The sequence below is a fragment of the Sus scrofa genome, chromosome 4 (assembly GCF_054392235.1).
Source record: "Sus scrofa isolate SSC_HxYL_T2T_F1_AM1 chromosome 4, Sscrofa_HxYL_maternal_Yorkshire_Landrace_v2.0, whole genome shotgun sequence".
Classification (NCBI taxonomy): Eukaryota; Metazoa; Chordata; class Mammalia; order Artiodactyla; family Suidae; genus Sus; species Sus scrofa.
In genome coordinates this window covers 63,195,768-63,219,420 of record NC_139386.1, presented here as the reverse complement: position 1 = coordinate 63,219,420, position 23,653 = coordinate 63,195,768, and the positions used below count along the sequence as shown (strand labels likewise).

The 23,653-nt window shown below is 33.1% G+C and overlaps 1 protein-coding gene and 1 long non-coding RNA gene across 17 annotated transcripts in view; both read left to right on the top strand.

Moving 5' to 3' along the window:
* Positions 1–23,653, top strand: part of LOC106510043 (uncharacterized) — a 92,565-nt gene that overhangs the window by 5,516 nt on the left and 63,396 nt on the right. For 5 of the 16 annotated variants that reach the window (XR_014843083.1, XR_002343253.2, XR_014843089.1 and 2 more), the window contains exon 2: positions 22,818–22,854. The exons of 8 other annotated variants lie outside the window; for them this stretch is intronic. The gene's annotated coding sequence lies outside the window, so the exon portion shown is untranslated. Of the gene's footprint in view, positions 1–17,674; positions 17,784–22,817; positions 22,855–23,653 lie in introns of all 16 variants that reach the window. 3 more of the 16 variants (XR_014843088.1, XR_014843082.1, XR_014843080.1) reach the window with 2 other exon arrangements.
* Positions 8,204–13,333, top strand: LOC146403828 (uncharacterized). Its single transcript, XR_014843090.1, has 2 exons — positions 8,204–8,485; positions 8,780–13,333. It is a non-coding gene; the product is annotated as an uncharacterized LOC146403828 (long non-coding RNA).

Here is a 23,653-nt window from a genome sequence, read left to right as displayed (position 1 = left end):
TTGTAGAGGAATCCCCACTTATTGATCAATTTTAAAGCCCATGCATAGCACTTAGAAAGATAAAGTAAGCAAGGTCAGATAATCAAAGCATTTAAATAGTAAAAACAGCAACTGCCACTGTAGACTGCTAAAATAAATCCATAATACAAATTGCTTTAGCAAAAAGTGGATGAGCAGCTGATCTTCCTATTGAACTCTGATACTGTTCAGTGACCACACTGGGAAAAGGACTGGGAGAAATGCCTTGCAGATCAATATTGAGTGAGATGTAGCAGGGATTCATTTTGAACATGAAAGCATTACAGGTGTGAGAGTATAGACATCTTCAGGAGATGTCATCCAGTGGAGATTGTTTAATACAGTTAAAAAATGCCATCTATGCCTGATATTGCCAAACCACAGTCACAGAAATGCCCTCTTAACTGTTTCAAGAAATTGTTTGAATGCAGTTTAAAACAGCTCTCGACCTAAAAGTAGAGTAAGTTGGCTTTATGCTAAAATAGTGGTACAATTAATTACCAAAGAAATTAATATCTCACTATAAATATAGTCTACAGAAACTCATGTCACTAATTCATATTTGGGATATCAAATCATTATGTGATAGTGCTCTCCAGTCCTGTCCAGAGGTATAAAAGTTGTAGACTAAGGGATGGAAGAGACTGTGGAATTTTATGGCAACGGAGTACTTTTTGGAGTACTCTTGTTGTGAGTACCTTTTTGAAGCTTGTTGCAATTTGGGGGTCTTATTTTTAATGAGTATTTGAATTCTATTGGCTAATTATATTCTTGGCTCTAGTGAATACTGGGCATTTTCAGTATATAGATATATGACCAGCAAAATTGTTTCACTAACTTAACTACTTTTCTTATAAAATTTGAGTTTAACTTCTACTTAATGAGATATCTTCCTGGCTATAATGAAGTTTTGTGGGAAACTGAATGTGCATTAGCATAAGTACATGCAGTTTTATTGCATTCTGGAATAAAGTGGTTCTTCAGCCAAAGTGGACAACAATGCAATTGAATTACCCCTTACCTTTTCTCTGGTTCCCATAGGTGTCATCCTTAAGTCATTTTCTGTTTTCATAACTTCTAAATTCATCCTCAAGCTCATTACATGAATAGTATTGTATCTTGATAAGTATACCAATATGATTTTCCAACCAGGTATTTCTGGTGAATATTGTCACAGTTTCCCAGTAATCTGAATGTAGTATTTAGAGATTTATGATATTACGAATTGAGATTTTGCTTAATTTACAAAAAAAATTCAATATCAAACCTCTCGATTAAATGATATAAAATGTTGGCATAGAGAAGAAAGAATTAAGATGATGACTGGTTACATGTAAGACAGAATTTCCATATCAAAATGAAATATAAAAATCAGACTGGGCCTGAAAAGTTGTATAACTTAGGCTTGGTTTTTTTTTTTTATTTCCATTCCTTTCTTACCATAATGAATAGTTATTTACAACTATTGTAGCCCCCATGTTTGCTATATGAATTGCTGATAGCAGCGATTTTAATGGTAAAATTGTGGAACAATATTCATAGTTGTCAGAAAAAGGTCATTCTATTTGCATTCATTAGGAAGCTGGAAGACTGCAATGTGTGTTTCCTTTGGGATGTTGCAGCTATCGATTTATATACAGCTGTAGGAAAAATTAATTAGGATTATATTTCACTTATTACTGCAGGCAGTGTAATAAGAAAGAAAACCATTTTTTTTTTTTTGTTAGAAAGTTGAACAGAAAAACCTAACTGGAATCATTGTTTCTTAAATCACAACTACTTTATCACATAATTTTTCTTTTATAATCTGGTTAAAGGCTTAGTGCATTTATGGAAATTTAATTAGCACTTTGAAAAATGAGTGTTTTAGTACATATCCTATAATAATAATGATAATTCAAATTAAGCCAAAGAGACATTTCCCCTTGCTAATTGAACCTTTCCTCTCTCTAAGCTAAGTCAATGTGTATTTGTCTACTGTGAGTTTGCAGGTACTAGGAAGCTATTGCCAAAAGAGTTAAATCAAAAAGTAAACAGGGACCAAGTACAGGAGAATTCTCAAGGTGAAGTAACTGATTCCAGAAATGAGAGTTTCAGAAGTATAACAAGAGATGCATTCTCTTAATTTTTATATTTTCAGTCTAAAATATTTATAATTCATTTCTTTTGAGAATTTAATACTTCAGATAAACTGGAATATGTCACATTGATGATATTCTGTTAGTGTGATGATACTGGATTTCAGATTGTTTTAAAAATTATATTTGGTTTCTTTCTATGAACACCATGCATAGACTAAGTGGAAAAATATTGAATTCAGTTTTCCACATTGTTTATATGTGACACATGTTTGAGATTAATCAAATTGTAGTCACTTCTAATTAACAGCAGAGAATAATTTCGAAATGGGGCAGAACCAGATGACAAAAGATAGTTTGTGTGTGTTCAAGACATACTTTATGAATGGAAACACATGCTTATTGTGACATTTCTAACTTGAAAATTTTATTAACTCATCTATTTTCTTTTAGATATGCCACATTTTAAGAGAAGCCCACTGGCTGGCCTCTGGTGGACACTTAGACGTAGAATTAGCATTTAGGGAAAAACAAAATCAAAGAGCAGCCATTCAATGCCCCTATAAAATCTAAAACTAATGTACAGTATTAAAATCCATTGGCATTATTGGAAGTTCTCGATTTTATGAAAGGAGCAGAGGTCAACTGCAAAACTGGGTACAAATACAGTCTTCTTGTCTACATTTTATAGATTAGATATTGTTTAAAATATTAATGACTAGGATTGAAAATGCATTACTTCCCTCTCAAAAACTTAACATAATTTTTCTTAGCTCTGACCATAAAGACCTATTCCTTAACATACCTGGCAGAATGTAAATTGGGTAAATATTTTGTCCTGGGTTCCTTCACTTCCCCTCTTGAAGGGAAGGTTTTTATCTTGAGTAATAGCGAACTTTGCCTTTCCAGAGTGATAGGCAATATTTTCCACTGTGGCACACTTTGTATTCTGTTGAAAAAATTATATGAGGTAATTATACTGTGATTCACTGCAAGTTCTTGGCCTTTGTAGTAAACTTAGCATTTCCAGTTTGTTTTCAGTGTAAACTGTATTAGAGTAATAATTAGGGAACTCAGAATTTTTATAAAATTCTGAAGGTCTAGGACTAAAATTTTGAATTACTTTCTTAACTAAAGTGAAATGATCCAAACTATATTTCTTAGGAATATTTATTAATCAGACTATATATTGGTCCACAATTGGCTAAAAAGCTCTTTAGGTTTTGGAGAGAACATTTGGATGTCTAGAAAGGCAGGTTGAAACCACATTATGGGCAGTCTCTATGCTAGTTTTGGGAATTTATAATTTACTTGTAAGTAATGGGAATATAATGAAGAGCTATGAATAGTCAAGTGCAAGTGATCACACCAATGTTTGAGAAGCAATAGTCTGAATCTCTCACTCTTTTAATATGTCACCTGGCTAATTCCTACTCATCCTTAAAAATTGGTGTCATAGGCCACCACCTCCTGTGGCTGCCTCCTCACTCATCCCAGACTGAATCACGTGACATACTCCATTGCCTCCAGGGCACCCAATGCATACTCTACTATAGTAAGCATCTCATCTTATCATATGTATTAGGATACTAGAATTGGCCCATTTCCCCCACTGAAACACTGTGTTCATGATTATCTTCCTGGGTCATTATAGGCATGGCCATCTTTTAACTAACTTTGGATAAATTAGTAGTGGATGAAAGGAATGAACTTAGCTGTGAGCCTGATTCAACGGCTCTTCCATGACCAAGTGAAACATGCTGAATCACTGGCCTGACTTTTAGCATATATTGAAAATATCAAAAGAAATCTTGATTTTTTTTCTAAGTGTAGCACCAAATCTTTAGCATCTAGCTTATGTGTATTTCAGACATCCTCTTCAAAGCTAAGAGAAATGGCTTTGGAAAATGGAAGCTTTATTGAAGTAGATGGGTGTTGGGGGAGATGTTAGATTGCAAATGTTTATAAAAAAAAAAGTATGTAGTACACAAAAGGTGTCCACACTATTGCTTTAAATATTGATGGTGCTGTCGTCTGAATATATGCCTCCCTAAATTCTTACCCCCAAAGCGATGGTATTAATAAGTGTGGGCCTTTGGGTGATTATGTCATGGGACTTGAGCTTCAGTGAATGGAGTTGGTGCCCTTATAAACGAGACCTGAGAAAGTTCCCTTACCCTTTCCACCCCATGAAAACACAGCAAAAACAACAGCTGTGTGTAAAGGAGGAGGAAGGCTTTCACCAGACACAGCTATCTGCTGGTAACTTCATCTTTGATTTTCTAACCTACGGGGCTTTGAGAAATAAATTTTTGTCCTTTATAAACCACCTAGTTTATGGTGAAACATACTAAGACAAGTGGGAGAAAGGAAAGAATAAGAGGAAGTAGATAGTTGATTAAAAGGAGTGAGAAAGGACATTGTTCTCATGCGATGCAGACTTGAATTTGAGGATAGACAGAGGATATGGAGAAAATGGACAAGGAGAATGCAAGAATGAAAGTGGGCAATTGATAGGGCAAGGAATCAGAAGCTATAGCAGACTTTATGAAGCGTAGAGATAGACACCTACAAGGGTCTCCTTTACATCTGAGAAAATGTATGGGTGGGCGACAGGTAAAGATGTCAGGAAAACTTGAAGGCATGTCAGGAAAATGAGAAATGGTTTTTGAAACAAAATCATCTGACAGAATGAGTATGGCAGGGATTTAGAGGACTGTGAACAGGACTGTTAAGAACTAGTAAAACCATTGAGCATTGAGTGGAAAATGAGAAGACAGCATATACTAATATGTGCTTAAGGGAATTAGACTCACAAGAGAAAATACCAAGTTAGTTCATTCAACAACAATTTCTCTTAAGTCCTGCTTTGTGCTTAATGCTGATTCTTGGTATAAACAGCAAACAAAACAACTAAACCCCTGAACTCTGAGAGGTTACATTCTAATGGGGAGCCAGGTAACAAAAAAGAAAAAAAAAATGACAAATTATACACTATAAGTTACATTTTTCATGGATTTTATAATCTTCTTTATCATATTAAAAAAGATGTAGCTATTAGAAATATGAAAGTACTTGAAGGCTATAGCTTCTTCCAGTTCTGAGAACACTTTTCCCCCAAGAATCCATCCCTTTGGGTTTTGTGATTTAGCTGCTTTCTGATACCTGGAAAAGGGAATGTTTTAATGCTTATTTATGATAAAAGCCCTGAGAACTTTATGGCAATGACTGACAAAGTATGACAATACTCACCCAAATCACATTTTCACTTTTACGTGGAGGCATCTTGTATTTTTTTTCTCTTCTTTTAATTTTGATGCAACTCTAAAATCTGTCCCAGGTTTTTTTTCCTTTGACACTCCTCTTTACTACAGATCGCAGGGCTTCACTTACAGAGATGAATTCAAAGAGTTGGAGCCTCTGGGCTACCTCACAGAAGTGTCAAGGATTTCCTCTTCTCTGTTGCTTTTCCTGCTCCTGGTAAAGTTAATTTAATTTTCATGTTAAAATTATTCTGCTCTTTATCATTGTTGCCACTGAATCGCTCTAGTTTCCTGAGGCCTGAGCCATCTTCCTTACATTCCGTTCATAAAACTAATAAACCAGAGATAGATTCAAGCCAGTGGTGACTGCCCTGTGTCTGAATTATTCTTGATTTGAATTAAGGCAACACATAAGCCAAGGCTAGTATACTGTTGTTAACTAGACATCCCAAGAGAGCTCAGAAGATTTCACTCAGGAAACAATTAATTTAATATTTTAAAGAGAAATTGTAAAATAATGAAACGATGATAAATATAGACCTTAGAACTGCTTGGACTATCCTATTACAGTCAGCAGCAATGTTTCTATGACATAGTGCCTAATGTTACCCATCTACTGAAACCATGCTTTAGGTTGTTACTACACCTATGCTGACGGGAAGACATTGTTTTTACATCTCTATTTTTTGTGTAACTAAAGACCTTCATCCAGAGCATCACAAATGACTTGCTTCTACAAAATAGAGGATGGAATCTAGAAGAATGAGTGAGCAAAATGTCCACTGTTTACTGCTATGTAAACTTGAAAAGGTGTAATGAGGAGAAATTCTTGTGGTGTCCAACAGAATATCCAAGTGTGGAAAGAAGAAATACATTCACAACTCTTAGATAATTGAGTACATGCATTTATTAGGTGAAGCTCTACCTAATCTAAGCCTGAACTAAGATAAAATTTTTCAAAAATCACAAATGAGAGTTGAAAATAGCATGATAATTATAGAGTACTTCACAATGATTGAGCACTCAGTATGTACTAGGCACTGTACTGATCATTTTACGTTCTTTGTTTCCTTTAGTCCTCATATCAACTGATTAAAATTAATATTATTGCTATCACTTTCATGTAAGGAAGTTGAGGAATGTAGAGATTAAAGAATTTGCCAGTATATCCATTTCTGAGATTTAACCTCCTGTGACCTTGGATTTTATATTTTTAAACATTAAATAAACAGTATCAAATTAAGTATACAAATATGCAGTGAAGAAAAATGTAAGAGTTCCTGTCATGGCACAGTGGAAATGAATCTGACTAGGAACCATAAGATTGTGGGTTTGATGCCTGGCCTCGCTCAGTGTGCTAAGGATCCAACATTGCCGTGAGCTGTGATGTAGTTCCCAGACATAGCTTGTATTCTGTGTTGCTGTGGCTGTGATGTAGGCTGGCAGCTGTAGCTCTGATTCAACCCCTAGTCTGGGAACCTCCATAACTGCAGCTCTAAAAAGCAAAAAAAAAAAAAAAAAAGAAAGAAAAGAAATAAAAAAAAAAAAGAAAAATATAGTTGTTGGTTGGAGAAGATATAGATCTGCTTAAATGGTAGTTCTGGAATCAGAGAGCTCTTTGTGGCATCTGTGGACTATACCAATAAGCAGACAATATCGCTACAATTATAACTTCTAAATGCAATGAGAAACAAACAGGGAAAATACCATAAAAATAAACTTTAAACATAAATAGGAAACTTTTATCATGTATATTATAAATTTCTAAAAATATAGTATTCCAGACAAAAGCCTTAACAACAGATTAACCAATCCTGGCCAATGAACTAGAATATGATCCAATTTAACATGTCTCAAAATGTAATGATGGAGTAGTTCCATTTTCTTAAGATATTTCCAAAAAATAACTATTACTTCACACACACAAATATGTACAACTGCAGTAATGTAATTTTAATCATGATATGAATGTTATTGTAGAAACTCAGGAATATGAATTTTTTCTTGACACCGGAAATGAAGTTTTACATATAGTTATTAGATGCTTAGCAGAGCTGAGACTCTATGATACTTTAAGAAAAATTCAGAATATTCACCCTCCAAAGGATGTCTGATTTTCTTAATGGGTGAATGACATTCACAAACATATTTTTGAAATATGAAATCTATATTAATGCATTTATTTGCTAAATCTAAAAAGGATTTGGAAGGACCTGAAGTTAAAGCACTTTTTTTTCAATATAAATAAATGACAACACAACAAGAAGAACAAGGCAACAACACCATGATTCTAGGAGGTATCTAGCTATGAAAAACACTGCAATTATGCATTTGGCATCAGGAAATTCATACTTGACCTAGAATCCAGTGGAATTTTACTCGAGAGAGGACACCCAGAGTAAACTTGGAATATTGAGATGGAAAGGACTATGAGAAAAAAAGGGAGACTCAGCCCATTCCACCATGCTGGCAAAAGCAGCCACTTTTTGCGGTAGCAATGGGAACACAACCAATTTTGGGAAAAGGTAGTAACTCCACTGGCAAAAAAAGAAATTAGAGATGAACTTTAAAGGGCCAGAATAATGGTGTCCAATGATCAACCGTCATTGTTTTAGAGAAAACAAGTAGACAGGGCTTTCATTTCTTAAAATCTAGATAGAACAGTGTTACCTTTATGACCTGACAAGTCTGGGTTTGTTTGCTTGTCTAAAAACCTTTTCAGGAAAATTTGTTCTTGTTCTCAAGTTATTTTCTTGAACAAATATACATTGTTCGCCTAGATGTATTTTCCTCCTATCATATTAGTGAAGCTTTCTGGCCTAATGTTGTAAACAACTTTTTTTTTTTTTTTTTTTTTTTTTTTTTTTTTTGAGAAACAAAAAGAAATTCCTGAAGTCTCCTCTTAGGAATGAATGGATTTTCAGGATAGCTCCCCTGCTCTCTGACCTTCAGGATGTGTCCTGCTGAGTGAGCATATTAGTTATCTTCTATGGCAAAAAGAAGACACTTTGGGAGGGCACTACTTTCCATGGAACAGCTTTTATTTTTTCCTTTGATGCATCTGGACATCTAACTCTACTTTTAAATTCAACTGTGTACCTCCAGACAAGCAAAGGTGCCACAAAGGTACCCAGAGTTAAAGGGAACTTATACTAGTATTTAAGAAATATATAGGCACAGCAAGAAGAAAAAGAATGAACAAGGTTAAAAAAGTGAAAGATGCCCATTTGAATTTGTACTGTATTTTTAGTCTCATACATACATTGCAATTTTAATTGTATATTGTCTTGGTAGAAAATTAATAATATATCAAGTATTGAGGTTTGCAGGGCATTTCCATCCTTTTTTATATTTTATTTTATTTTATTTTATTATTTTGTCTTTTGTCCTTTTTAGGGCTGCATATGGCAGCATATGGAGGTTCCCAGACTAGGGGTCCAATCGGAGCTGTAGCCACTGGCCTACGCCAGAGCCACAGCAATGCCAGATCCAAGCCATGTCTGTGACCTACATTGCAGCTCACCACAAAGCCAGATCCTCAACCCACTGAGCGAGGCCAGGAATCGAACCCACAACCTCATGATTCCTAGTTGGATTTGTTTTTGCTGTGCCACGACTGGAACTCCCTTTTCTTTCTTTTTTTTTTTTTTTTGCAATTATGAAGGGATTAAAATAGATGAAATTTGTGAACCACCCCCAGTCTAGTGACAGACTTTTGATTAGAACACTGAGTTTCTGACAAACCTTAAAGACCTTCCAATTAGGAATTCCATGAAAAGAAATCCAAGTATTATACAAACGTCTTTACTGAAAGACTCTATATTTACACCTCATATGGCTTAGTATGAGCCTCAGGGTTGAGGTTCAGTAGATAAGCAATGAGAATGTAAAGAGCAAAACAATTCTTACCTTTAGGTGAATATCTCAAATACGGTGTTCTGCGCTTGAGGTTAAAGTAAGATTTTTGCACGTGCAAGAAATAAATTCTACTTAGGTAAAATGTAGTGTATTATTTTCCGCCTTATAATTAATAAGTGGCCCTGAAGAATCAAAATCACTGAGTAGTATGATAAAGCACTTGTTAATGGAGATACATTTATCCAAAGAAATATTTATTTTCTGAAATGAAACCTCTTCAGCTAAATTGTATCACATAGTCAATCTTCACCCCACCCTCACCCCCTCCTGACTTTTAAATAATAGACCATATAAATTACACAGTAACTGCTTAAAGCTGAGCTTTACTGCCCTCAGGAGAAATGTTGCTTTATACTAGAGAAGCACTTTTAGAAGTTGAGGCTGGAACATTCTTAGTCAAATCCAACTGCTCATGTAGGAAATAGACAAAAGACATTCTTTTCCATAGCAATACAAAAGTTATTTTTCAAGGATTTTTTACTGGATATCATTGTAAACAGCATGTCTGGCTAAACTCCACATACAATTCAATTTGGCTTGTAAGAAATATTTTACATTAATATATTGAGTTAATTACCATTTTTTTCTTTAAAAATAATAGAGAACTTGAATAATAGAGAAGCTTCTCATAATTGGAGTCAGAGACAACCTAGGTCTGAATCCATATAAGCTATCATCACGTTGAACCAATTACTTCAAAGACTCAGTATTTTCATCTGTAATTTGGAGATAATAATATCTTCCTCATAGGGATGTTATGAGAAAGCAGACAATTTTGTAGAGGGCAAGCATTGTGCCTGACACAGTCGTGGTTCTCAATTATTGGCAGACATTATCAAATTAGAAATAAGGGTTCTTTTTCATCATATAAAAAGATGTTACAAGTTTTCTAATAGCAAAATCTCCACCATTAACCTCTGCATTGGGACCTGATGGATACAAGACTAAATGGATTAATGTATTTAGAGGATATTGCCCTTATTTATGTGTTGATAAATGGATATAAAGTAGCCTCTGGCAACCACCAAATGAAGATGATTTTTTGGATGAGTTTCAGCCGCATGTGGGTTATTGCCTGGTATCAGCTCTCAAGAAAACAAAGGCTTTTCCTCCAAAGCCCAGCAGCATCGTATTTGCAATATTATTAATCACTTTAGAGGGAAGAAAAATCTGGTTCTCTTCGAATTGTCTAGAAGTATTCCCATTAAACTTGCAGTCTCTTCAAATTTAGTTTTTTGCAAACTATGTCTGATATAGTTTTAACATAACCCTTGTAAGAAGAAAGAGATTGATTAATTTGCTGCTGACAAGAGTTCACATTCCTTTTGTTTTTCTCAGAGGATGCATCTGCTTCCTATTCTGAACATGGTTCTACTTACAATCTAATTGTGCTACGCTACACTTCTCTGTTATTTTTGGAGGCTGAGCCTACGTTTAGGCCAATCATCGAAGAGTTTAGGAGGAGAAGACTTGGAATTTGAAGGCTAAACAGATTCATGCAACTCTCTCTATATGTAGCTGCAGTTATACACTTTAGGCTTGTCGTCAGAATTTCCTGAGATGGGTCAGCATTATTGTCTCTATATAAGGTGTAATATTTGTTATCTAATGTTAAGTGGTTGAATGATGTAAACATTTCCTTTAGTTTCAAATTTAGCTTGACTCCTTTAATTGGACCTAAAATATTTTGTCCAGATGTATAAATAGAGAATTTGAAGAAAAAAATTATTTAGTATCCATGAAACATGAGAAACTTGAAAGAGAATATTACATGTGTAAAAGCTACATTCAAAGATCCCCTCTTCACATTAACTTCATGAACTTAAGTTTTGTTGCAATGTCATTCCAGTCCCTAGAAAACCATCACAGCAGTACCAAATTTAATAATACATATATTCCATCATACATTAAAGTTAGAAGGTTTTGTGAGATCAAACTTTTGGAAGCATCTGTATTATTTGAGCTTGTGCATGGGATTTCTGATTTTTCTCTCCAGACATCAAACCTTTAATTAGGAGCTTACCTGATTGCTTCGTCTACTTACCTTAGGAAAACCTTACTGCAAAGTGTAGTATGAGAGACAAATCTTACCTCCCAACAAAATCATCAACCTAAAAATTACAAAGGACAAAATTGTTCAAACTCATCTTGTCAAGTGCCCTCTTCTGAATATTGACCTAATCTATTATATTTGTAGAATTATTGATAATATGCTAAATACGCAAACACTGAACATTTATTCAAATAAGTACCTGCCATGTTCTACAATAATGTTGTTGGAAACTTTCCTACACCAGAAATGCAATCTCAATGGCATCATTTTACAGTTGAACAGAAGCCCTCAGAGAGATGATTTTAACTTAGCTGAGGTCCCATAGCTGATAAGCTGCAGGTTGGAATTTTATTTTATTTTTTTTTCATTTTTAAAGTTTCATTGAAGTTCATTTGGTTTACAATGTTGTGATAATTTCTGCTGTACCACAAAGTGATTCAGTTATACATATACACATATGCATTCTTTTTCAGATTCTTTTCTCCATATAGGCTTATCACAGATTATTGGGTAGAATTCCCTTTCTAACTTCAAGGCCAGTATTTATTCCGTTATACTATGTTTAACTCTTATAACTGTAGGATATACTAGAATTTTGGAAAAAATACTGTGTTTTCTTCATCAGTCTTGGTCCTTCCCCAGCCCAGTTTTTAAAACCAATGATCTGTTTATGTAGAAGCTTCTCCAAAGGCAGGGACAATGTCTGCTATCCCTCTATGTATGCTCAGTATCTAGTACAATATTCTATATGAGTCATCATCCAATAAGTGTTGACTCAGACAGAGATCATCCCTTAAACTAATTATAAGAGAAACCTGATTGTTGTCCCCACAGAACAAGTCTAATTTTCTTAGAAATAGAAACGCTCATTCAATCTATTGTGAGGTTTCCTGTTTCTTATTTTAATGTGTTAGTTTTCTTTTTTATTTCTTTTAACTATCAAACCAGGAGATTCTTTGGCAAAATATATTGAACTTACCTTAAGAAAAATTGATATTAGCCATGAAATTTTTCCCGTGATCATGTTAACAATATTGCATTTCTTTCTTTGTATTTAGACATTAAATTGAGGACATATTAATTAAGCTACAGTAAAACTTGTGGCAACATGATGAATAATCACAAATGTTTATACTTTGCACTCTACTATTCTATACCATGTGGTATCAAATGTACTGGAGTCTACAAGAGGAAAACTGGAGTCTACAGTAAATTTTACAGAGAAAAAGCTAAGGGTGACAATTGACAAAGTAATCTTCACTTTTACAAAATATACTCATGATATAAATCCTCTATAATAATACTTTAATAAATACCTAAGGGGATTTTAACCCTGTTCAGTCTAACATTTACTTGAGATATCATAGCTTGTGATGCTTAGAAAGTAATTCAGTTCATTTATGAACTTCTAGGTGCAAATGAATTTCATTTTGTTTAAGCAACAATAGAAAATCTTATGGTGTGTAGAGATTGGATTTTTCTGTAAATTAGCTATATCCCTAAAAGTAGCTCATTCAAAATATTTTATTCTCATAGAAGTTGCCCATATAAATATGGTTGTATCTTTTATCTAATTATATATACAGATATCTCACACACACACACACACACACACACACACAAATGTATATGCTGGGTTGATGACATCATCCCAACACCCTATTCAAATAAGGACCAGAAAACAATTCTTTCCTGACAGTTTACATCAAACTGTAAAGAAAGACACAAAATAAAATTATCAATTTCCACTTGTGATGAGTTTTGCAAAGGGAAAAGCAGATTGTGCAATTATTTCACATGGAAAATTAGCTTAAACCTCAGTCTGAGATTCTCTTTTAGTTAGGAAATTTCAAAAATGGTTTGGTTGGCAAGCCAAGAAGTGTCTTGTGACTTCAGGTAGTATTTTGTAACCTGCTAAAGCACACATTCTTTTTTATGTGGGGATTGTTTAGGGGTTACTGTCACACATCCCTGACAAATTTTTAGATATTAAAAAAAATAAACCATATAATATCACAACTTAAAAATTATAAAAATAACTTTACAATCTTTCCATTTCTTTCAATAGAAAAAGAAAGGTAAGCCTTTTGATTAATATCTATTTTCTGATAGGCTGATCAAATTCATCCAAAACAAAATCTAAATAACCATGTAAATACTTAAATTTATCAGTTTACCATAACTCAAATTAGAAAACTTCAGAGCTCTGAATTTTAAATTATTGTCAATGTCATCAGTTAAATGTAAACACATCCTGTGTAAGGTCTGCTAGAGAAGATTTCCATCATCCTATATTTTACATACATGGAATTTAATAGGAAGTTTTGTGATGTATTTATGATCAGTATGTAAACAAGAAAAAAAGAAATTTGAGAAAAAAAAACTACCCATTGAAAGTTAAAATGTGTTAATAACTTAAATTTCATAACAACATCATTTATCAACTGCAAAATGCCAGGCTTTGTGATGAAACTTGCCATATTAGAGTTAGTAGATATTTTTCCATTATGTTTCTTATAATCTTAATCTATAAATCATACATCACGAAATAATTCTATATGAATTTAGCAGTGCTTTTTAAATATCCATCTCATGTTCTGTTAACTTCAATAAATGCAAAATGCAGATCTGTTTGTCTACTCAGTGCATAATACTTGAAAATAGCTACTTTCAGTTACTATCTGGTGAATAAATAAATGAATAGATGAATAAAATGAAAGGTGGGCTAACACACTAAAAATGGATTATTTCTCTTTTATCAATGAATCTCAAAATTGGGTACGATTTATTGCATAATTCTCATATGCAATACAAGAGGCATTGAACTTAGCTTGGAGTAATATGTCATTGGATATGAATAAATTTAAAATGTTAATCTTTTCATGGTGGATTATAGTTCATTACCAAATGTCCCTTTTTTTTCTGTTGCCTTCTTCTAAGTTTGCTTTTTATGAAATTAAATGTTCTGCTCACGAGTGTTCACTATTTTTCCCATCCTATCACTCAAAACTATCTGTATCTTTGTAATTAACATGTCTTTTATAAGCATCAAAACTTTGAGTTTTATTTTATTTATTATGACAATGTTTGTCTTTTATTTGTGGTATTGAATCCACTCACCAATAATGGTCAATGTATTTCCGTTTGTATCAGTCAACCTACTTGACCTACAGTCAACCTCATCTATTTTACTCTCTTTCTTGTCCAGTTCCTTGTCTTCATTTATGTAACACAAGGTATTATAAAATTTTTTCTTTTTCCTCTATTAATATGTTAATTATTATTATTTTAATATTTAATATTTAATGTCTGTTATTATTATTTTAATATTTACTGTAAACATTATGCATTTATAACCCATTGTTTGCAAATATTTTTACTGTTTTGCTAATAATGCTAGTGCCTCAGAATACTTTAACTCTACTTCCTTTCTATGTTTTGTATTACTGAGATCAGAGGTTTTTGGATTTTTGTTTCCTTTATATTTTATATTTTAAACTCCAGGAGATAGTATCATCATTGCTCTGTAGAGTCAATATTTATTGTATCCTATACTGCAGCATTTCCTTTGGGGATTATTCTTTAGCCTAAAGATTTTTTTTTAACATTTATTTTAATGATAATCTATTAGTGATTTATTTTAGCTGTAATTTTTCTGAATGTGTCTTTATTTTGCCCTAAGTTTTAAACCATTCTCTTTGGATGTATAATGTTATGTTAGTGATTTTTTCAACTCAGTACTTTAAATATATCATTTATTTTTTCTGGCTTCTGTTGTTTTTGGTGAGAGGTCAGCTCTCAGTCTTATCATTTCTCATCTTTGGCTTTTTCTCTTTTTTGTCTTTATGTTTCAGTAATTTGACTATGGTAGGCATGATTATTTTTTAATTTATTCTACTTATCTATGGGGTACTTATCTTTCCTCAGTTTTGAAAAATCTTCAAATATTGATTTTGCTTCATTTTCTATTTCCTCACTTTGGAGACATCCTTAACATACATGTTAGACTAATTGGCTCAGTCACTTACAGGTCTTACTCTCTCATCTCTATTTTTCATTTTTTCTCTCTGTTTTCAGTTTACATATTTTTATTGACCCATCTTCAAATCTAAAAACCCTGACTTCTATTTTATCCTAATTGTTGTTAAATCCATATAGTGAGGTTTAAATTTCATTAGATTTTCAGTTCTAGAATTCACTTTGGTTATTTTTCTAGATTCTACTTAATTGGTGAAATTCTCCATCTTTAATTTTTTTTTCTGTCTCATCATCTCTATTTTTGAATATACCAATCACTATTTTAAAATCCTTTCAGATAATCTCAATATCTTTACCTCTTGTTATTTCTCTTATTCTTTGGTTATTTGGTCTCATTTCTTGTCATTTTTATTGAGTGATAAGACTTGTAAATTACTTATCATTTTCATTGAATGGATATATTTTATTTTACAAAAGCATATAGCTCCAAATCATGTTAATTTCCTTCAGAGAGGAACTATCCTTTCCTCTAGCAGGCAGGTAGATATGGGAGCCATCAGCTTAATTAAATCAAAGTTACGCTGATTCAAAACTGGACCACCATTTGGAATGGCTCTGTTTATCTTTGGTTTGCCCCATTTTTGAGGCATAGCCTTCTAGGGATTTCAGATGAGAATCCACCGTTTTCAATATAGCCTCTCTTGCAAAGTGATTTGAACTTTAATGTTCAGTATTTTGAAAATATCAGATAACCTGCTTTGCTTTTCAGAGGTTTTGGTTTGGATTTTTAACCTTATATCACATACAGTTTGGGAATTTGGGCAACTCTTTTGATGGAGAATCAAGCTATTAACTTAAAATTCTTCAAGTACTGAGATGTTATGATTTTTTTTTTCATTCTAAAACAGTGAAAAGCTTTACTGTTTTCTCTACCCTCACCAACAGAAGCCCTCAACTTGGATTTCTGCTTTTTTTGCCTACAGTGAAAATCACTGACTTTTCAACCACTGGTCAACTAACCTTTGCACAATTCAGTCCAAAAAGAAGGATAAAAATAATATTAATTTGTGAGTTTATGGGTTGATTTCCATTTCTTTGCAATTTCAAAATTTGGAATGATAAAGACCAACATGTTTCAGGATACTGTAAACCAGAGCAGTGTCCCCTCCAACTACTCATTAATAAAAGAAGAAATATTGATAAGAAAATGAAACTTTTGTTAAATTGTGTAATAGATTTGTACAAATATGAAGAACTCAAAGTTATTTCTTAGGTTTTATTATCATTGAAGAGATGAGATGACGTGACAATCTTTCAAATAATCAAAAATGTAAGTGCAAAAACTTGAAATTGTTTTGAATAAAATATATTATTTGGCTCATGATAGCATGTTTTACATGATTTGCAACAATATTGTTTAACCACTGGAAATATTTAAGTAGGAAGTACCAAAAACTTCTTGTAGGAATGATCATTTACACAGACTTGTTTTTAATAGGGAAGAATTTTAATGTATAATAAAAAAATCTTAGGTATCAAAAGAATAATTTCTTGATAATGTGATTTCTATACATCTTTAAAATTAACTGAAAATTTTCTAAAATATTTGTAAGCCATATTATGAACATAATCTTAAAAGTTATACATCATTTGCTGTAATTGAAGAGTGTCTGGAGATTATGGAAACACAACATATGCCAGTATCTTTTTTTAATACAGTTGGCTATTAAATTAAAGAATTATTTTACATTGGTTTCTATTTATTTTCCTTTGTTTATAATTCCTACATAAGTGTAAAGTATAATAGAAATGCATTTAAAATACTTCAAGGTAAAACTAATGACTTTTTCTTAATTTAAAGTCATAAGTACAGAGGTTCACTCATGGTACAGTGGGTTAAGAATCTGGTGTTGTCACTGTAGTGGCGTGGGTTGCTGCTGTGGTGTGGGTTTGATTCCTGGCCCAAAAAATTCCACATGCCATGGGTGAGGCCTTAACCCCCCCCAAAAAAAACCCCAAAACCAAAAACATAAGTACAATTATTAGTATATCAAGATTATTTGGGAGAAAGTATGGGAATATGTGAAATAGCTCATGCTTTTAAGTGAAATAAATGAATTTCAATTAAATTAAGACTGAGAAAAAACAGATTATTCCATCTTTTTTTACTGAATCTTTTTGACCACACCATAATAATAAAATATAATATTTATGCAACAAGCATGTAATAAATAATACAGCAAATTGTTTTCTAGAAGACAGCTATCACACTATTTTTCCTTATATTAGGATAGAACTCTGCTTAAATATGTCACACAGGGATCCAGGCTTAAAAATTTACCATTATTTGTCTGATTTTTCAACAGGCTACATACTTCTCTAAAACTTATGGCTCATCTATCGAATAAAGTGGCATAGCTAGATAATTTCTAAACATTTTACCTCTGAGATATTATTGGGCAGCACATCATTAAGGTAGGGTTTTTCATATGTTAGCCTTATTATTTATCCACTAAGAATTTGACTCAGTGTTATGAAATCCAAACACCAAATCTCATTTGGAAATGACAGAATGTGTGTGCGTGCAATGAGTGTGTGTTTGTGCCAAAACACAAAAGTATATAGATATTCATCTTGAAAGATCAAGTGAGATAGAAATGAATTTCATCCTTTGAGAATTTCTAATACACAATCCATATTTCCTCACTTTCACTTCTACTTTGGATGGCAACTTCTATGAAAGTTGACCAGACCCAATTTATTAATCATTAATCTCTAACTCACACCTCAAACTTCATCCACATGCCTTTTATCATTTCCCATAACCCTTAGTAAACCCTAGTGGTAGACCTTATAATATCTAATAAAGAACCATCAGTTTCTAGAATAATTTTGATGTAACTCTCCATATTGAGAAGTCTATCAAAATAGATCTTTGGCAATGTAATTGAGTAACTGTTTAATAACAAAAATTTACCTGCATTTTATATCTCTATAATTGTAAAATATACAGTTGACTCTTGAACAATATGGTGTTAGGGACACTAACCCTCCAGGTACCCTCCAGAACCCTCCACAGTTCTTCATCTGAGGATTCAACCAGCCCTGATCCTGTAGTACTAGTGATGCACTATTTAATATTTAAAAAAAAAATCTATGTGTAAGTGTACCTGTGCCATTCAAACCTGTGTTTTTCAAGGGTCAACTGTATTTAATTCACTTTCTATTTCAAACTCTTTTTGCTAAAATTGTAGCATTCCAAAGTGGATAAAGTGATTTTAGTCAAGAATACACAAGTATTCCCTTGTGGTGCAGTGGGTTAAGGATCCAACATCATCACTGCAGCAACTTGGGTTAGTGCTGTGGTGCAGGTTCAGTCCCTGGCTTGGGAACTTCCATGTGTTGTGGGCAAAGCCAAAAAAAAATTAAAAATAACCTGCACACATGTGATAATTTTTGCATAATTATTTCCAGTGTGATTTCCTACTTGGTCCACTCATTGGAATTTTATTAAAGAATAATATTATGATTTGTGTCTTGCCCAGGCTATCCAGAATACTTGACCCTACCCTACCTCTAGACCCTTCTTCCTTCAGATATATGCAAAAGAAATAAGATAAGGCTTTAGTATTATCTACAACTGGCCTCATCATGTATACTTAGAGAAACTAAAAGTGAGTCAGGAGAGCACAGTTTTTTTGAGGCAAGAGGTTGAAATAGTCTTTCTTTTCAGCCCAAATCTAGAATTGATTCAGCTACCTACCATGAGAATTTTCAGGCTAGGATTATTGCTTTGCATTTCACTGTTGGGTTGAAGGAATAAGGTACAAAAAAAGATAAAAAGTTCTGAATCTGACAAGTAAAAGCAGACAGAGGGTCCCCTCACCATTCTGACTGGGTCTAGTGGAAGAGAAAGGAAATGGTTCATGATTCTTTGCACTGAGTATACTAACCTGAAAACTCAACTCCTACAAAATGCAATCAGTGTTTCCTTCAACTTCAGTAAATTTGATCCTTGGAGGATAATACTTCCTTCACTTGATTCTGATCAATTTATTTTGTGTGTGTTGTTGGGGAGGGGTACATTATGGTGGGCCAGAAGAAAAAAGGGCAAGATAGGAAATCTTGAGAAGATAGTTGGTGAAAAGTGTTGATTTATAATTTTAGTGCTAAAAATCCTGAGTAGAGTTTTACTTATTTTACTAAGTGGCAGATGATGTACTTATGTAATATTGTATTAGTTGTCTTAAGGGGCTGTGATGCTCAATGAGATTTACATGAGGTAATTTTAAATAGTAATTTACCTAGCACATTAGAAATATAATTTCATTCATAAATGTATTAAAATTAGTAAATTTATTATAAATTAAGACATACCAGTGAATTTAGAGAAATTTTTAGTACTTAATTAGATAAGAAAATGTTAAAGTCCCTCTAATCTTGAACTTTATTTTTAAAATGTTAAGAGTAATATAAGATTACATTGAAAAAGTTGACTTTTTTTCATGATAAAAGTGAACAAATATTGATTTTCTTTCTTTCTTTCCTTCTTTTTTTTTTTTTTTTTTTTGTCTTTTTAGGGCCACACCTGTGGCATATGGAGGTTCTCAGTCTAGGAGTTGAATAGGAGCTGCAGCTGCAGGTCTATACCACAGCCACAGCAACGCTGGATCGGAGCTGTGTCTGCTACCTGCACCACAGCTCATAGCAATGCTGGATCTTTAACTCACTGAACGAAGCAGGGGTCAAACCTGTGTCCTCATGGGTGCTAGGCAGATTTGTTTCCACTGAACCACGATGGGAACTCTGGAAAATTTAATTTTTGATGATGAAAAAGGTATATTTGCTTTTTATTGTAATAAAAATCATGACATCTACTCTTTTAAAAATTTTAAGTGTACAATATAGTATTGTTAAATACATGCACATTGTTGTACAGCACCTAGAACTTTTCCATTGTGCACTGAAATTCTATGCTTGTTGAAGAGCAACTTCCCACCTTCTCTTCCCCTCAGCCTCTGGCAACCACTAAACTACTTTTTGCTTCTGTGAGTTTAACTATTTTAGATACCTCTTATAAGGTAAATCATGCTATATATTTTCTTCTGTGATTGGCTCATTTCACTTAGCATAATATCCTCAAGGTTCATTCATGTTGTAGCATATGGCAGAATTTATTATTATTTTTTAAAATAGCATTCCATTGTATGTATATACTACATTTTATTTATCCATTTATCCATCAGTGGACATTTAGGTCACTTCCACCTTTTGGCTATTGTGAATAATGCTGCAATGAAAATGGGAGTGCAAAGATGCTTAACATCATTAATCATCAAAATGCAAATCAAACCACAATAAGATATAATCTAATACATGTTAGAATGACCTTTGATGACAACAACAACAAAAACAGAAAATAAACAGAGTGGGCAAGGATGTAGAGAATTTGGAACCCTTGTATGCTGTTAGCAACAATGTAAAATGGTATATCCACTATGGGAAATAGTATAGAGATTCCTTAAAAAATTAAAGCTAGAATTTCCATGTGATCTAGCAATCCCATTTCTAGGTATTTATCCAAAAAAATTGAAAAGTTGATTTTGAAGAGATATTTGCATTCCCATGTTAATGACAGTTATCTTATATACTAAAATGTTAATTTTTTAAAAAAAGAAGTCATATTTTTAAAAATTGATGGCAGAGAATACTGAATAAAATAAAGCAAATGGCTGGACAGGTGGACTAATTGGTATTATTCCCACCAACAGTGTAGGAGTGTATGGAAACGCTTCTTAAAGATGTGATCTACTCCAACCAGCTTGATCAAACCTCTACTGAAAGACTCTCTGGAAGATAGAGATCCTTCAGTGTTATGTGTTATGTCCAACAGCTCCTTCTCTACTAGAACCCACTTGAATACTTGATATCTGTACATTTGACTTTGAGGACATCCATTATTGAAAAAGAACTTTTCTTTTAACTTCATCTGTAACATTCTCTTTTAGTTAGTTATTTAAATTTGTCACATAGGCTCTTCTTTCTAAAATTCCTTTCTTAAAATTTTATGTAATCTTATTTCTTTCACATTCATCACATAAAATAATAGCTGTCTTGACTTCAAAATTTTCAAAGAGGAACAAATAAGATAATATGAACAAAATTATTAACAAACCCCAAGAACTTTAATTAATAAATGGGAAATATTATAATCATTGTTGTTCATAGCAATACATAGTGATGAATGATGGATCCAAGCTCTATCGGCACTGTAGATTCCAGCACTATCCTTTTTCTTTTCTTTCGCTTTTTTTTCTTTTACTTTTCTATGATGATGAAAATATCCTATAACATTTCTATCTAATATGGCAGCCATTATCCACCTGTGACTTTTGAAGTGATTGCAATTTGGCTATGTGAAGGAGGAGCCAAAAATTTTGATTTTACTACATTTAAATTAATGTGAATTTAAATTTTCTGCCAAGGGACAACTGTATTAGACAGCAAACTTCTAGGCCTTTATTTTTAACTTCTTGTGAGACATTAAGTTTGCAAAGTTAAAACATGTCTTAGAATCAACCTCCACTTCTATGTCTTATAGAATATGTTACTTTTCTAAATGCTCTATTTCAGTTAATGGCATCACCATTCACCAAGGCACCAATGTTCAAATGCTATGTGATGTATTAGGACTCATTCTGAAATGAAAAGAGCATGACCTTTGAATCAAACACACCTGGCTTTGAATAGGGCATCTCCATTTCCTTGCCATTTGACCTTGGGCAAATTAAATAACCTGCAAGAGACTCATTCTTTTTCATTTGTAAAATAGAAATAAATATGTGTATCACACAAGGCTATTATCAGGATTAAATGGCATAGCATATGTAAAACACCTGGTATAGTGGCTGGGCATATAAAGCATAGATATTTCATAAATATACATTGCCTTTTTTCTTGTCTCCCATTTCAAATGGATTAACAGTCTATTGATCTCCTGCTGAAATATTTTATGTCTTTCCTCTTTTTCTATTCCCCTTGAATATGTTCTTATTAATCTTCTTCTCATCAAAATTTTCCAGTAGAATAACTTCTTAATACCTCTTTCCGAATTCTCTTTTAGTAATATTGCTTATCCAATCCATATTCTAAATTTCTACAAAATAGATTTCCAAAATATAGGTCTAATCTTGTCACCCACTATTTATTGCTTTATAATTTTACTATATAATATGAAATTCTGTATTGAGTCATTCTAATTTTTGTAAGGTAAGTGGTACCACAAGCGTATCATAGCACAAGTATCCTTCTGCAATCCTCAAAATTTACATCATTGAAGTCCACAGCTATAATTTAGCTATCATAATTCTCATTTCATTTTTTATATTTATGGCAGATGTGAAAAAAATAACTGACAATTTAGTTATTTTTCTGTTGATATACATTTAAGGCCGCTTTGAACATTCTAGTACATTTTCCTAATGAGCACACACAAATTTTTTTTTCTAGGATGGACACCTACTGCATGCAATAAAGTGAATGAATAGTAAGAGTATATCTCTTTTAATTTTACATACACCCCCCCACACACACACACACCTACCAGTAACCACCACCCAAATCAAAATACAGAATAGTTTCAACATCCCAGAAAGGCATTAATAGCTCCCATCTCAAGGAACACAATTCTATGTTCTATTTTTCTATATTCATGTTCTGTAACTTCATGTATATCAATGCATTCTTTCACTTCTAATCTCTTTCCCTAAATATTTTTATACGATTCATTTATATCCTGCACGTAGCTGTAATTCTTCCTCCCCACGCATTGCCCTTGAATATCTATTGTATGAATACTCCACGGCTTATTTACCCATTGTACAGCTGATGTGTATTTGACCTATTTACACTTTCTTATTATTAAAAATAAAACTTCCTGTTTTATTGTTTTGGATTTTATGTTTATTCCCATCATGGTGCAGTATAAAAGAATCGGACTAGGAACCATGAGGTTGTGGGCTCAATTCCTGGCCTGGCTCAGTGGGTTAATGAGCCAGTGTTGCCATGAGCTGTGGTGTAGGTCCCAGACATGGCTCAGATCTGGCATCGCTGTGGCTGTGGTGTAGGCCAACAGCTGTAGCTCTGATTAAACCCATAGCCTGGGAACCTCCATATTTCATGGGTGTGTCCCTAAAAAGCAAAAAATAAAAACAAAACTTCCATGGAATGGGAACAGGCTCTCATTTCTGTTCAGGTTATTCCTTTTACTGAAATTGCTAGATCGTAGGGTAAATACATTTTTAGCTATTGTAGATACTTTCCACACCATTTTTCAATGTAGATGA